The 17,611-nt window shown below is 44.4% G+C and overlaps 1 pseudogene; it reads left to right on the top strand.

Annotated features, from left to right (window-relative positions):
* Nucleotides 1–16,766: 16,766 nt before the first annotated feature.
* On the top strand, nt 16,767–16,884 carry LOC126299843 (5S ribosomal RNA; annotated as a pseudogene).
* Nucleotides 16,885–17,611: the final 727 nt, after the last annotated feature.

Genomic DNA, 17,611 nt, shown 5'->3' with positions numbered 1-17,611 from the left:
AGTTAAACGCTGTCGGGCGTGGTCGGCACTTGGATGGGTGACCATCTGAGCCACCATGCGCTATGGCCATTTTTCGGGGTGCACTCAGCCTCGTGATGCAAACTGAGGAGCTACCCGATCGAATAATAGCGGCTCTGGTCAAAGAATACCATCAAAACGACCGGGAGAGCGGTGTGCTGACCACACGCCCCTCCTATCCGCATCCTTATCTGAGGATGACATGGCGGTCGGATGGTCCCGATGAGCCCCTTGTGGCCTGATCACGGAATGCTGTAAGTATACACTTGACGTACAATGTAAGAAAATTTGTACCAACAGCGTAAAATATACTTCCATTGTCTCCAGTTCCATCTATGTACCGTGCGGATATTTTTTTTATTGTCGTCACACAGAGCCGACTGAAATACGCCTTCGCATATTGGCAAACATTTCAGAATTTGATGGCGACTTTACGCGACCAGACTAACGACCTTGCCGTCCATGGGACATTAAACTCAAACTAAAAAGAGATGGACGCCTGTCAGCGTGTGCCGTAATCTGTCATGATTTTGCAGCCCGCTGCCAGAGTAAGCGCGGAAAGCAGCCAGCTCGCTTCGTAAAATTAACCATCGCTCAACATTTGTTGTTTCACAGGCAAATCTTGAGACCGGAATTTTTCGTGCGAGCAGGCATGTAACACGTGTCAGACAGACTGTTTATCCTGAAATATTTGTAGCATAACGCTGTGCACTACAGTCTGGTTTATCATCTGCACAAAAATATGAGTGGGCTAATACGGTCTGCAACGAGAGTAATTTAGCTAACAGCAAATTCGATCTCTCCAGCACATAAGTCGAAACTGCTCTATAATATGATAAACCCCGTAATAATGCTTCATAGTGGCTAATTTATCTGTTAAACGACAGAATTTTCCGGCTTGCGCAGCCTTTTACTAGCCCTCTAATCTGGAGCTCTCACAGCAGCAAACGAGCCTCACGCTACACGTCTCGATTTCTGCGCCCATGAGGGCATGTTCTTGCAACATTCGCTGACTTCGCACTATTGCTTCCAGTGATGGGAGAGAGAAGTTCGCAGTATTGCAAAGGAGGAAGGCGGGAGAGGAACGGGACGAGAAAGCAGAAGTACACTACTAGCCATTAAAATTGCTACGCCATGAAGATGACATGCTACAGACGCGAAATTTAACCGACAGGAAGAAGATGCTGTGATGTGCAAATGATTAGCTTTCCAGAGCATTCACGCAAGGTTGGCGATAGTGGCGACACCTACAACGTGATGACATGAGGAATGTTTCCAACCGATTTCTTATACACAAACAGCAGTTGACCGGCGTTGCCTGGTGAACCGTTGTTGTGATGCCTCGTGTGAGGAGGAGAAATGCGTACCATCACGTTTCCGACTTTGATAAAGGTCGGATTGGAGCCTATCGCGATTGCGGTTTATCGTATTGCGACATTGCTGCTCGCATTGGTCGAGATCCGATGACTGTTAGCAGAATTAGGAATGGGTGGGTTCGGGAGGGTAATACGGAACGCTGTCCTGGATCCCAACGGCCTCGTATCACTAGCAGTCGAGATGACAGGCATCTTATCCGCATGGCTGTAACGGATCGTGCAGCCACGTCTCTATCCCTGAGACAACAGATGGGGACGTTTGCAACACAACCACCATCTGCACGAACAGTTCGACGACGTTTGCAGCAGCATGGGCTATTATCTCGGAAACCATGGCTGCGGTTACGCTTGACGCTGCATCACAGACAGGAGCGGCTGCAATGGTGTACTCAACGACGAACCTGGGTGCACGAATGGCAGAACGCCATTTTTTCGGATGAATCCAGGTTCTGTTTACAGCATCTTGAGGGTCGCATCCGTGTTTGACGACATCGTGGTGAACGCACACTGGAAGCGTGTATCCGTCATCGCCATACTGGCGTATCACCCGGAATGGTGGTATGGGGTGCCATTGGTTACACGTCTCGGTCACCTCTTGTTCCCATTGACGGCACTTTGAACAGTGGACTTTACATTTCAAATGTGTTACTACCCGTGGCTCTACCCTTTATTCGGTCCCAGCGAAACCCTACATTTCAGCAGGATAATGCACGACCGCATGTCCTGTACGGGCCTTTCTGGATACAGAATATGTTCGACTACTGCCCTGGCCAGCACATTCACCATATCTTTCACCAATTGAAAACGTCTTGTCAATGGTGGCCGAGCAACTGGCTCGTCACAATATGCCAGTCACTACTCTTGATGAACTGTGGTATACTGTTGAAGCTGCAGGGGCAGCTGTACCTGTACATGCCATCCAAGCTCTGTTTGACTCAATGCCCAGGCGTATCAAGGCCGTTACTACAGCCAGGGGCGGTTGCTCTGGGTACTGATTTCTCAGGATCTATGCAAACTGCGTGAAAATGTAATCGTATCTCAGTTATAGTATAATATATTTGTCCAATGAATACCCGTTTATCATCTGCATTTCTTCTTGGTGTAGCAATTTTAATGGACATTAGTGTATGATAAACCCCGTAATAATGCTGAATAGTGACTAACTTTATCTGTTCAACGACAGATTTTTCCGACTTGCACAACCGTTTATTAGCCCTCTAATCTGGAGTTCTCACTGCATCAAACGAGCCTCACGCTATACATCTCTATTTCTGCGCGCCATGAGGGCATGTTCTTGTAATATTCGGTGAATTCTCACTTGTGCTTCCGGTGATGGGAGAGAAAAGTTCGCAGTATTGTAAAGGAGGAAGGCGGGAGAGCAAGGGGACGAGGACGCAGGAGACGTAGATAGTCAGGTGTTTAGATATAGAAGTTCAATAGCAATGAGCAATGAACACTGCGTGAGTGTTACCTGTATAATTTGTAATATAGGAAAGATGAAGCTAGCGCGTACGCAAATTGACGCAAGTGTCACCTCAGCTCACATCACAAGTTAAGACACGTACACCGCACACCAGACACACACACACAGTCAAACCTGAAAATTGGTAGCATTATTTTTCCATATTTTCTCGAATTCCTTACGTAATAACATATACGAGGGTACATTGAAAAGTAATGCCTTCCCAGGTTTATACGTGAAAATCCTTAAGGTATTTTAAAAAAGCATACTGTAGTAACACTCTAAATCCATATTCTTTATGTTTACACATTTCTCAACATAGTCGTCCTAGCGACGAACGCATTTCTCCGAACGAGAGACCAATTTGTTGAAAATATCACTGTAGAATGTTTGAATTCGTTAGAGTCACAACGCCACCTCTGCTTGCACTGCTTCGTCACTATCAAAGTGAGGTCCTCGAAGGTGTTGTTTATGTTTCAGAAACATATGAAAATCGGACGGAGCCAAGTAGGGACTGTAAGGAGGATGATCGATGACAGCGAATCCAAGGCGTAGGATTGATGCAGACGTTACAGCACTTGTGTGTGGTCTGGCATTGTCATGCTGAAGCAGACGGTTCTACGTGTGTGGAGGTACTCTTCGAACTCGGAACTCGATTACAGCACGCTTTTTCTCACGGACAGTGAGTTACGCTGCACATTGCCACGTTACACACTACAGTTCGGAGCCCATTAGCGCCAGAGAGTTGCAACTTCCGTCAGTGAAGCGTGAATGTTGACCGAGTAATATTCATGACATGTAATACCACAAGCTATATTGAGAACAGAATACAAAATTTGGAGGTATTACTTTTTAGCACGCTCTCATATTACAAAGTAATGCACGTGTTATGTGCGTCGTTGATCCCTAACTACATTACATTCTTCTTGCCTTGATTCCAGTATCATTTTATCAAATGGAAATTGTGAATGTGTATTTCATTTCCTGTTGTTTTTCTGCATAGAAACCTCTAGCTATGCGTCAGGAGTCACAGTTTTGGAAAAAAAAACACGTTCTTGGATGCGTTGTCCGCACTTTATTTCCTTTTTTCGTTCTTTCTTTTTCCTGGATTTTATCCTGTCTAACAAAAGGTCCACTACTCAGGATTTGGCAAATTTTATTTCCTTGTCTAGCTTTGTGGCCGCATGCCCTTCCTGACACAACAGTCGTGAAGGTAGCCTAAGGGAGCTATCTGTCAGTAAATCGTGTAAAATTTGTTCAGTGAGTTCTTGTATTTCAACTGTTCGTGTACAGTATTCGCTGAGGCAGAATTTGGGAAGCAGCCCAGCATTTGCCAAATACAATGTTTGTTAACAGACATTTATATTCAGAATTACATCGAAAATAGCATCATTTCTCCTAAATCTCCTTGACGATGATCGTTGGCGCAGCTGTTCTCCTCACCCTCTTACAATTTTATGGGCCACGTACCTCATAGTCGTCATCTTCCACCTTAACAAAGTTGATGATGGGACAAGGTAAGATATTGGAGTGAGGAAGCGATAATGGCATGCTGATTTATGAAGTGTGATAACCTACATTTTCCGTACAGGGTGAAGATACTGAAGGTTCAAAATGTCTTTTCGAAATATCGCTTAAATCAACATTACAACACTTTCACATAATAACCAATTCCTTTTTGGGAGCAAGTGAGGAATTAACTTACTGGAGTATTAGCACAAACGTCTCTTTCCCAGAACGTATCACAATACGTGTACCCTCCACGGCGAATTGACAGGTATACTGTTAATAGCAGTGTGTATAAGAGCACACCTCAAGAACTGCTAACCACATGGCGAAGGTGAGTCTTGCTGTTGTTGATTAAGTTTACTAAACATTAAGAAGCACTCCGATTATTGGTATCAAAAGAGACATCTTGTAAGTGGTGATTACTCCCCAACTCAACCGGGGTTCCACATTTAACCCTGTAATGTATGACACCTGTTTCACAGTAACAATCGTTATTCTTAGTGCGTGAAATAAACGGAAGCTCTTGTTTTCACCATGACATACCGCTCACCCTGGCTCGAGTCAATGATTTCATTTCATGTTTCCCAGAAAAATAAGGATGAAAATGATTGCAATGGTATAACTAATCTTTGCTGCTTCAGTGTCACATTCGATGAGCTGATACTGTGGTGGTTTGCCTACTACTTTACAGGTATCATACCAGTTGATAATAGGTTTTTACGGAGCAGGCACATAGCTGTCAGATGCAACTGAACTTGCATCTCACAGAACCTAAAATGGAAGGTCCAGTGCAACAGATCCATTCTTAGATACCTCAAGTCAAAGGCTACGGAGTAAGCACATTCCAGTGAGAGCTCAATTATCCGTCAGTACATGGCCCACCTTCAAGGAACACTGCTAGATGTGCAGTCCAGGTTTCAGAAACCATGTGTCATAATGTGTTGCTGTGATCACAGAATTATAGAGCTTAGATTTGGTTACCTACCACTGCTCTTACATCACTGACTGGACGCAATTTTTTTTATTAAGAAGGCAATACATCATAAGACTGGAATATCGTTTGCCAACAGCGATGACTTCATAAGTTTGATAATAATTGATACAATCATTAAGAGACGCAAGTGCCGCAGGGTATGTGAAGTCTGGCGTACTCTGTACTAGAATAGTACTTCTTCCTTATTTGAAAACCGAAGCGTTGCTGCTAGATGATCTTTTTGTGAGCTCCTGTCAGATCCGACACAGTAAGTACGAATTGGATCCGGCGCATTTGGTGAATTCGCCTCACTTACAGTGAACCACTGCTGAAAATCATTGTGTCAAAATCAGCTCATTACAGATACCGATCAAATAGATCTAAAGAGCAACTACAGCTAGAACATTAAGCAACACCAACGAATCTCCATCTTTCTTTGGGCATTTACGGAAACGACTGAAAGCTTCAATGCAACGGTTAAAGAAAATACTGAAAACACAGCTACCTCTCCCATTAACGTTGAAGTTAAGATGATGAAAGTCTAGCGATAGGAATGGAATTGTATTTTACCCCCAAATAAATATCTAGAATATGGATTAATGGTGTCTGTCCGGAAGAGCAGACACCACGCAGCTATGAAACATTATATGTAAATTGAAGCGGGATCACTTCCGTCAGGTGAAGAGGGACTTTAAGCGGAATCAGTGGCTACGAGTGAAAATGTGTACCGGACCAGAATTCGAAACCGGGATCTCTTACTTACTAGGCAGGTGTGGGAACCACTGCGCCATCAGGGACTCAGCGTTATCGCCACTGCACCTTCGACCATAGATACTAGTGGACTGGCCCTGCTGTGCAGAAGCTATAGAGCTGGTGTGGCTCCAACATAAACCACGTGACTGTTGGCAAAACGTGGCGGGACTTCAAATCAGCGGTCTGCCATCCTATTTTTGTATCGTATTTTACCAACATTTCTCAATTGACTGCCAAACGCTTCCAACAAAAATAACTTTTTTATTTGTGAAAAAATATGTCAGAATTACATTTGACCTGGATTTGTTCACAGTACCATTTATAAAATCTAACAAATACATCGAACGCCCCTCTGGTAGGCAGCGGGACGAAATTACTATAAATTATTAATTAAAGTAAAATGTCGTTAAAATCCTTTTAAACAATAACAGTGGGCTCGTGTCAAAACTTTAAATATTGGATTCCCCGCTTTTTGAGCTCTAGTCACTTATAAAATAAAATGGGATATGGGAATTGTGTCAACTATAGGTGCCAAAATTGTCGACTTTTAGGAGCAGGCCCATTTTAGAGTATCAATTTTAGGTGCACTTCAAAGGTTCAGTTCCTACTATTTTTACAAAAGTTTAAACTATCAGTTTAAAAAAATGATATTTTAGATGAAAGGTGAGACTTTGAAGTTTTACCAAATAATTTTGGAGCCTACATTTATTTAATAGTATTAGAAGGCAGAAAAAAATTCTCTTCATGTGTCGACTATAGGCGTTCTTACCTTATTATAATCTCACTTGTATATACAAAAAGGCTCGTATGTGCAGATGGCTTACAGTTTTTCTGTTCCAGGGCTTGTATCCAAAGCTGCCTTCGGTTTTCATCCTTAGGGAACATATGAGTAGGAACGAGAAACAGTTATACTTACTTCTGCAACCGAATTATCACGGATACTTTCCAAAATGTAATATGAGTCTGACTTTACAGGCATCACTTTCAACACTTTAATTTACGTGATACTCTATTTCAAGTGTGAAAAACATATAAAAGTCACTTCAGCAGATTTCAATAAACGCATCTGCACTACCATAGAAACACACGTGAAATGTAATGCCATTTCCCCTGACAAAACGCTGACTACAGCCATGTTTTGCCAACATTCACGTGACTATAGCCCAGAGATGTTGGAGCCACGAAAATGACGTCAGGGCCAGTCTATTATATTTATGGTCGAAGCACTGCACAGACTACCTCGGCGCGGCACAAGGCCGATACACACTCCCACCGAGCGCCACCTATTCACAGTCCCTGTCCATTGTACTCCAGTTCACTACTCGCTCCTGTTCTTCAGTCCGGATGAACAAGTACGTCCGACCGCCCTGTGGGAATCTCTGAGTACTGAACGGGATTGTAATGGACAGGAACTGCGGTCAGGTGACGCTCAGTGGGGGTGTGGAGCGGCCGTGTAGCGTGCAGAGATAGTCCGAGCAGTTGCGGTAAAACTGTGACCCGGATAGCACACTGGTTGCCACACGTGCCTGGTAAGCAGGAGATCCCGGATTCGAATCCCGGTGTGGTACTCATTTTCGCTGGTCAGCCGGATCCCGCTTCATGCCCCGCCGCAGCTGACAGCAGTGATCCCCTTCAATTTTACATAAATGTCTACAAGTTCACGGATAACATTTGGGAGAAGCCGGATGCAAGACTCAGTTTTATTTCAAGAATACTGAGGAAGTGTAATTCACGCTCGTTAGAAGTTGTCAATAACACCTTCGATCGATTAATTATTGAGTATTGTTGGTCAGTCTGGGAAAGTTGCCATGTTGAATAAACGAAAGAGGACGAAAGATACGGCGCAGTGGTAACACACCGGACTTGTATGTGGAAGGCTTACTCTGAATCTCATACGTTAGGTGCCAGGATGGTGTCTTCCCCATCATTCGCCAATCCGAACCTATGTTCCCTCTATAAAGACCTCATCGTCTACGGAACATTAAAGAAGTACAATTTTTTTTAATGGTTTTAGGGAGCAAAACGGCTACGGTCATTAGCGCCCGGTCTGTGGCTTAGGGAAAGGTGAAAAAAAAAATTGGATATCAGCAGCAATGGGAGCGAAACTAAAAAGAAGGGAAACTAAAAGACAGAACGAAAGCTTAGGAAACCATTATAGAAGGGGAAGGGGGTTGTTTTTCCCAAAAAGAGCTTCAAACGACCGACGTCATGTCACTGACGCTAATAAACTCGAGGACGCGATCGGCTGAGCGCGTGTCATCTGCTAAAATGAAAGATATATCAGGCGACAACTGTAGACGGGCGCGTAGCGTAGTAAAATAGGGGCACTCAAGTAAAAGGTGTCTCACCGTCCACAGTTGAGAGCAGTCTCACGGTTTAGTCACAGTGGAGAGTGTCAGAGAGATACTCAACTAACTGCAGTGCAAGACGCTACAAGATAATAGTTGCGCGTCGTGGATAATCTTACTCACAAAATTCCGTTGGCAGAATTTCTAAATGGTTTAAATGGTTCGAAGCACTATGGGACTTAACATCTGAGGTCAGCAGTCCCCTAGACTTAGAACTACTTATATCTAACTAACCTAAGGACACCACACACAGCCATGCCCGAGGGAGGATTCGAACCTGTGACCGCAGCAGCAGCGCTGTTACGGACTGAAGTGTCTGAAGTGCCGAGAACTGCTCGGCCACAGCGGCGATGGCGTGCTCAAAAATAGCCTGGGAAAATTCCATATGAAAACTCTTAAAGATTTATAAATGGAACAAACGTTATTAACATTCTACATCATTCTTTTCCAAGTTTACATATTTATTCCTCAACACAGTCACGGTGGCGACGAACACATTTCTCCCATCGAGAGACAAGTTTGTTGACACAGTCACTGCAGAATGTTTGACTTTGTTGACGAAGCCACAGCCTCAATTCTGCTTCCTCCGTTTTGTCACTATCAAACTGAAGTCCTCGAAGGTTTTATAAAATTTTGGAAACAGATGAAAAGCAGATGTGGCCAAGTCTGGACTGTGGCCAAGTCTGGACTGCTCGGAGGATGACGGATGGCAGTGAACCCAAGGCAATGGACTGTTGCAGACGTCGCAGCGCTCGTGTGTGGTCTGGCACTGTGATGCTTCTTGTGTAGACGAACTTTCGAATTCCGAACTCGATTACCGCTCGCTGTTTCTCACGCACCGACATAGTTACGTTATTCATCGCCCTGTTACACGCTACAGTTCAGAGCTCTCTAGCGGCAGATGACTGCAAGTATGCAGACATGGGGAATAAAGATGTATACTGTTCATACCGTTTGTTTTATTTAAAAAGAACACAAAGGAGTTACACACATTGGCTGCAAGGGGGATTTGATTTGAATTAATGGGGGAAGTTAAAAAATTGTGCCTGACCGGGATTCGAACCTAGGTCTCCTGCTTTCTAGGAAGAGACTGCGCCACCGGGACACAGCGGTCACGGCAACTACCTAGCACACCACCCGCCAGACCGACATCCACACACTGCCCCTTGTCCGTTATCTTAATTGCTCCCGGCATTTCGCTGATTCCCGTAAGAGTTCTACATCTATATCTACATATATACTCCGCTAACCACCAAGCGGTGTGTGGCGGAGGGCACGATTTGGGCCAAAGTCATATTCCCCCCCTCCGTTCCACTCACGGATCTCGCGAGGGAAAAACGTCTGCATGAACGCCTCAGTACGAGCTCTTATTTCCCTTATCTTTGAATCGTGATCATTGCGTGATTGGAAAGTTGGTGGTAATTTAGTGAGCAGCCCCTTCTGTTTAGCGCGCCGTCTATCTGTCTATCTGCAAGTGTGTCCCACTTCAAACTTCCTATGAGATTTGTAACGCTCTCACGATGGCTAAATGTACTAGTCACAAATCTTGCTGCTCTGCTTTGGACCTTCTCAATCTCTTGAATCAGACCCAACTGGAAAGGGTCCAACGCAGACGAACGATATTCCATAACTGGACGAACTAACGTATTGTAACCTATGTCCTTTGTTGAAGGACTGCGCCGCTTCAGGATTCTACCAATATACCGTAATCTACAGTTCGCCTTACCCGTTATATGAGTAATCTGATCATTCCATTTGAGATCATTTCGAATAGTCACACCCAGATACTTGACGGACGTTACCTCTTCCAAAGACTGAGCGTTTATTTTGTACTCGTACATTAATGGCAATTTTCGCCTTGTTATACGCAGTAGGTTACACTTACTAATATTGAGAGATAACTGCCAGTCATTACACCACGCACTTATTTTATGCAAATCCTCATGTATCTGTTCACAACTTTCGTGTGATACTGTTTTCCTGTAGACTACAGACCATCGGTAAACAGTCTAAGGCCGCTGTCAATACCATCAACCAGATCGTTTATGTAAATCGTAAAAAGCAGAAGACCTATTACGCTGAGCTGGGGTACACCAGAAGTTACGCTTGTTTCTGTTGAAGTCACCCCGTTCAGGACGACATATACAGCTCCCTGTCAGAAAACCCTATCCAACCGCATATGTCATCGGATAGACCGTAAGCCCGCACTTTTTCTAGCAAGCGACAGTGCGGAAATGAGTCGAACGCCTTTCGAAAGTCGAGAAATATGGCATCAACCTGGGAGCCGGTATCTAGAGCCTGGTGTATATCATGCACAAAGAGGGCCAACTGTGTTTCGCATGACCGCTGTTTCCTAAAACCGTGTCGGTTTCTGCAGATGAGCTTCTCAGAATCTAGAAAGGTCATTATGTCTGAACACAAAATATTTTCCATGATTTTACAACAAATCGGTGTCAGTGAAATTGGCCAGTAATTATGTGCATCCGATATTCTACCCTTCTTATAGATTGCTATGACCTGGGCCTTCTTCCAGTCCCGTGGAACTTCCCGCCGTTCCAACGATCTCCGATAGATGACGAATAAGAATGGTTCTATATTTGTAGCATAGTCAACATAAAATCTTATGTGGATACCGTCTATGCCTGATGCCGTCCTGGCGTGTAAGGATCTTAACTGTTTTACAATCCCAGATACACTAAACACTATCCTTTCTTTGTTCGATCACTGAAAGAGGGAACGGTGCTGCAGTCCTCTATCCTAAACGAGGTTTTGAAAGCTAAGTTTAGGATTTTGGCCTTCTGTTTATCATCATCAGTTACATTACCCGTACTGTCAGCGAGAGAAGGTATGGATTTTTTGTAGCGTTCATAGATTTTACTTTCGAACCTTGTGTTAATCCACACTGAAGACGACGTTGGCCGCCCTCGCCTTAATCATTTATTATTTAAAAAGCCTTAAGAGTTTTATAGAAAAAATTCGGAGGCATTACTTTTAAGCCCCTCCCTCGTAGAACAGCAAGTATTCTGCACCACTCCTCGTACGTAGGCTTGTCAAGTACTGATGCAGATGAGACAGAAACAGAGGGCAGGAGTAGGAGAGTAAAATTGATGGCGGTGAAACAGTCCAAACGAGTTTGATTAGGCACATAAAGCGCTGTGTTTTCTGTAATGCGCTTCCCCGCAATAACTAATTAATTAATTAATCTCTGTTAAGTTGTTGTCGGATATTCATTAGCGCTCGACGGTGTTTTAACACGGGGTTAAAAATTCTAATAATAAAGCCAGCTATGCAGTCCTGTGGTTTTCCCTTCAACGCTGTGAATTAAGCGTATGTAAATGATTATTATAATAATTAGAGCACATACAGTAAACGGGTTTTATCGAGCCACACAAAACTGTAGCACATATAACATACAAACATTACATTATACGCTATATGAAAACTAAATGTAGCTGTACGATGACTGCAGCAGCACACGAACCACAGAATAAGTGAGCACCCGGAGCGGGTGTGAAGTAGCGCAGCAGTAAAAATATCCAGCGTGAAAGGATATTCAGCTTCTGACATTAAATAAGTCTTTTCATCGTGGAATGCACAGATTTACTCTGAAGATTAAGCGTCTCAGAATAGCTGCGCGGAACTGGCAGGTGCTTCGCAGGGCAACACAGACGTGACATTATTTTTCACGGAAGGACGAGGCGCTCTCTGAATATTTCCTGAAAAGCAGTTAAGTGGTCTACGGAAAGCTGCAGGTTGTGAACTGTTTCTAGGCGGAAACTGGAAGGAACTATTCATATTTCCATCCCCAAAAGGGTTTTAAGGTATTGTAAATTCAGTAGAGTAAAATGCGAAGTACTTCTTCGCTTACTATCTATGAGTCGACAAGTTCTTTAGAGTCGACGGAAAATGATTTTTAAATGCTGACCCTGCACGCTAATCTGGGTTTGTACGCTATTTTAGCTAGCGTCAGCCCCATCTGCCAAACTACATGCATATTAACACTTCTATAAAACTAACCTGCCTTGTGTATCAAACTGATAAGCAGTACCCAAAAAAAGTCTTACAAGAGCTTTATAAGACACTTCTTCCGTAGATGAATTACATTTCATCGAAATTCTTACGAAGACTCTCAATATGACAATCGATTTCCCTATACTTACTTTTATTTGGTCATTCCACCTTCGTACGATCCAGACATGGCAACGTGTTGTACTACCGTTTCGTTCCAGCGTGCCAATGGTAGTCCCTGGATGCGTTTCTTTTAACTCTTCGCTACAGTCTTTTTACCTACATAAATAGATTCGCTGGCTGTTAAGAGCTACGTCTTCTAACGGCAAAATCCTGTTAAGGATCGTCACGCGTCGGGAGACACACATGTGCGCTCGCGATAGGCCATTAACAAAGAAAGAAACCCTAGACCGCCGGCCCGAGTGGCCGTGCGGTTCTAGGCGCTGCAGTCTGGAACCGAGCTACCGCTACGGTTGCACGTTCGAATTCTGCCTCGGGCATGGATGTGTGTGATGTCCTTAGGTTAGTTAGGTTTAATTAGTTCTACGTTCAAGGCAACAGATGACCTCAGAAGTTAAGTCGCATAGTGCTCACAGCCACTTGAAACCCAAGACCACCAAAAATAAACATCACTGGAGATTATGGACCCGTTTGTCAAGTTATAGATTTTATTTCGAATTTCTCCAAATACTAAGCGGAGATTTACCACCGATTGCAAAGTCAGGTAGAAGAGAGACCGTAACAGATTCCTGACATATTGAGGAACAGCAAAACGGGAACTAAATTCGGATGCGACAATTTGAGAGGATTTGATTATTTGGTGAAGATGGTAACAACCGTTAAATTCAGACAAAATTTCAAACGACCCTTCTTATTCTTATTCTTATTCTTCCTAGGGCAGCTGCAGTGCTACAAGGACAACAGTGTTTCAGCAGTTGGAGTATAGGTAGAAGTGGAAATATCTCTGAAAAAAAAAGACAGTGTGGCGTCTGTAAATCCCAGCACGCACTCCGTCACCACAGCCCTCTCAGCAGTTGGTACAAGCCCTGTTTTTGAGGTCGGAAGTACACCGGTGTGCGGACGTTTAGAAGCTATTAAAACTTCAGGGTACCGCTTCTTTTCGGACCAACGGATACAGTAAAACTACTCGGACATGCGCGGTATTTTTCGAAAAAAAGGTTCTAAGCACTATGGGACTTAACATCAGAGGTCATCAGTCACCTCGACTTAGAACTACTTAAACCTAACTAACCTAAGTACATCACACACATCCATACCCGAGGCAGGATTCGAACCTGCGGCCGTAGCAGCAGCGCGGTTCCGGACTGAAGCGCCTAGAACCGCTCGGCCACAGGGCATTTTTCGCCTTGAGTCTGAATAACGTTTGTCTGCTCATTACCTTGCGCAGAAGGTAACAATGTTGTTGATGTATAGACGCTGCCATTAACAATCTACGAACGTGAATACGTCACGCTCTTGTATTGAGACGACACACATTGCTGTGTGGTAAGCCATCATGGCAACTATCCCCTTTCGTCACTTCGATCATTATCTAATGGTTTCAGGCCTCTCTGTAAGACGCTGATCAACCAGAAAATTATAACTAACGACCCACTATCGATATAAATCCGTCCAGGCGATAGCAGAGGCACCTGGCGATGAATGACTACTATTCACACAATGGGGAAGGCGCATGACCCATCTAAGTCTGACCAAGGGCAGATTGTGATGGCCGGAGGCTCGAAACGAGAGTTTCGGAAACTGCATGACTTATCGGGTGTTTGAGGCGCGCTGTGATGAGTGTCTTCAAACACGTGGCGAAACCATGGTGAAACCACGGCCAGAAGTCGTGGGGTTGGGCACCACTCCTCATCACAGATGTCGGACGTCGTAGGCTGGGCAGACTGGTAAAACAGGACAGGCGGTGTACCGTGGCGGAAGTAGCTTCAGACCTTAATGCTGGGCAGAGTACAAGTGTGTCTGAATACACAGTGTACAGAACACTCCAAACGATGGGTCCCGCAGCAGACGACCCATGCATGTGCCAATGATAACACCACGACATGGGGAACTACACCTGAAATGGGCACGTGATCATCGGCACTGAACATTGACTCAGTGGCAGAGCGTTTCATGGTCTGATGAATCCCGATACCTTCTTCATCATGCTGATGAGAGTGCACCCTTCGCCATCATCCAGGGGAACGGCTCCCTGGTACCTGCTCTGGTGTACGGAGACAAACTGGCAGCGGCTCCATTATGTTTTGGGGATCATTCAAGTGGGAATCCATGGGTCCAGTGGAGTTCGTGCAAGGCAACATGACAGCCAAGGAGTATCGTAACTTAGCTGCAGACCACGTACACCCCTTCATGACGACAATGTTTCCAGACAGCAGCGACATTTTTCTACAAGATAATGCGCTATCTAACAAGGCTAGGAGTGTGATGGACAATTAGAGGAACACTGAGGTTAGTTTCAATTGATGTGCTGCCCCCCCCCCCCCTCCTCCAACTCGCCAGCTCTGAACCCGATCGAACACACCTGGGACGTGATTGGATGTGGCGTCAGAGCTTATCGGCCCCCCTTCAGGAGTTTACCGGAATTAGTTGACTTGTGTGTATAGATGTAGTGCCAGATTCTTACAGCAACCTACCAAGGCTCCATTGCTTCCCTCCACAAAGCGTCGCCGCTATTAGCCGTTCCAAAGGTGGACATATCGTCTATTAGGTAGGTGGTCATAATATTCTGCGTGATCAGTGTATGTTAAGATACTCACGTGAAACTTCAGCCCTCTCTTGCTACTAAACCCCAGGAATCGTTTTAAGTTCTTTTGAATAATTACTGTGTTCATTGATTACTATCTCTGTACGTCAGTAGTTTATCTGGTCAGTGAGGCTGCTGTCGGCTATATGTCTGTAAGTTTTAGTGGAATACATCGTATTATTTAATATTCATCCGTTTTAATCAGAATCGTACGCGTGAGCACTTTCCTCAATATACGAATTAATTGGGATCCACTAAAATTAGGAACGATGTTGATAGCCTTCCACAGTCGGTACTAACATCTCCATTGAAACTCCTGGCAGCATGCAAATATCCGCCCAAGAGACACAGCCAGTTGCTACGGTGGGAGAACTCTGAGGCGAGCCTTTACGGCTGGCCCACAGTGCTTGAGAGCTTAAGAACACAGCAGCGTGCGGGTGGGGAAAGGGGGAGGCGTCGTTGTAACAGTCTTTCTTATACCTTCTAACCGTAATCTTTACCGTCCGTATATGTACACTGTTTCTGAAACTGGAAGTCACGATTGTAGCGTTGACGTGGCAACACGCGTCATGCAATAAAATGAACATACGGTGGGCCAGTCCAGCCACTACCAACATCACGGGCTTACTCTGAGATGAGTGCTAATCATGTGCGTCACCAACCACGTGCGTTTCCAACGTCTTGGAAACACCCAAAAAGACTACAAAAATTAGTTTTTTAATTGGACCCGCCTTGAGCAAAGAATTTGTCTTCTTCTTTTTACTCAGACGTATTCCACTCAAGTTACAGCATCATCATGGTAGCGTATGCAACAAACGAGCGATGTTCGCAGATAGGTGGAGGCCTGCTGGTTGACAACACCAGTGGCAAAGCGGTGTAGGCGTGCACGAGGCCCACGACCGCGCTAGCTCATTTGTCCACCTCTGTTGCAGGCGAACTTTTCTTGAGTACATGGCTAGCGGTTTCTCATACGATGACCCGAACTTTCCGAGAAAATCGATTTTGAAGTTTTAAGCGTACTCGCTATACCTGTAATTTTAGAATTGTATCGAATACGTGTAATTAGCGCAGCGGCTAACACTGGCCGCTATCACACAGACGGGTCAAGGTCCAATTCTGAATGAGTACTTTTTTTCAATTTCATTATACAGAATATCATTAAACAGTACATGTCATGCAAAGTTATTCAAAACTAGTCATTTTCGACATACTAGTTTCATTAATAAATCAATTATTAAAGCAAACTTTCTTCAAAAAGTGTATTCCATCTGTCACGGACTATATTACAGAATCGGCTTAGTACCCGCCCCTTGTATCACTTGCTGCGCTACAACAAAATTCTGGATGGTATTTGTCATAGAAGCAACCGAAATGAAAATTCGTGGAGCACCATGCACACCTAGCATATTTAATGAAAGTTACTGCACTACTAACACTCGGATTTTTGAGGAGCGGTACCGCGAAATACAGTTCGATTTGATCCAAAAAGATTGTTCTCACTTTTCTCAACTTCGATGCAAACCTTGCATATTTCATCATTCCTGTGAAAGCAGCTGCCAACGGCCTTGTCGCAGTGGTAACACCGGTTCCCGTCAGATCTCCGTTGTTAAGCGCTGTCGAGCTGGGCTAGCACTTGGATGGGTGACCATCCGGTCTGCCGAGCGCTGTTGGCAAGCAGGGTACACTCAGCCCTTGTGAGGCAAACTGAGGAGCTAATTGATTGCGAAGTTGCGGCTCCGGTCTCTGAAAGTGACAAACGGCCAGGAGAGCGGTGTGCTGACCAGATGCCCCTCAAATAACCGCCTCCAGTGAAGCCTGTGACCTGAGGATGACGCGGCGGCCGGTCGGTACCGTTGGGTCTTCATGGCCTGTTCGGGCAGAGTTAAGTTTAGCTTTGTGAAAGCAGCTCCACAAAACTGATGCAGATTTAAAGAATGTGTTTTTATGGAATCTTTACTTGAAACGATTTTTCTATTAGTCTACAAAGTTTATAGAATATTGATTTTCTTTTTGCGAAAATTTTAACCTGTCTGGAAGAGTAAACATTACATGGTTGGCAAAGTGGATTGCAAACCGGTGACACAATTTTTATGGCGCAGGTGCTTGTTGCTCTGTCATTTATAAATATTTCATCTTAAGATGTGATCAATCTGCCCTCACCACGAATCAAGCGAACGTTATCCAAATATTTGGCATTTTAACAACGAAACACAAACGGGGTACACATATGAAGATTGTCTGCTGTAATGATTGATATTTTAATGACATTACAACAGCGAAAATTTTGTATTACATATACACTAAAGCGCCAAGGATACTAGTGTAGGCATGCGTCTTCATACATAGATATGTAAAGAGACAGAATACGGCGCTAGGGTCGGCAACACCCATCTATGCCAA

Source organism: Schistocerca gregaria, chromosome X (assembly GCF_023897955.1).
Source record: "Schistocerca gregaria isolate iqSchGreg1 chromosome X, iqSchGreg1.2, whole genome shotgun sequence".
Taxonomy (NCBI): Eukaryota; Metazoa; Arthropoda; class Insecta; order Orthoptera; family Acrididae; genus Schistocerca; species Schistocerca gregaria.
Note: the sequence above shows the minus strand (reverse complement) of the source record. Positions and strands in the feature narration are given on the sequence as shown.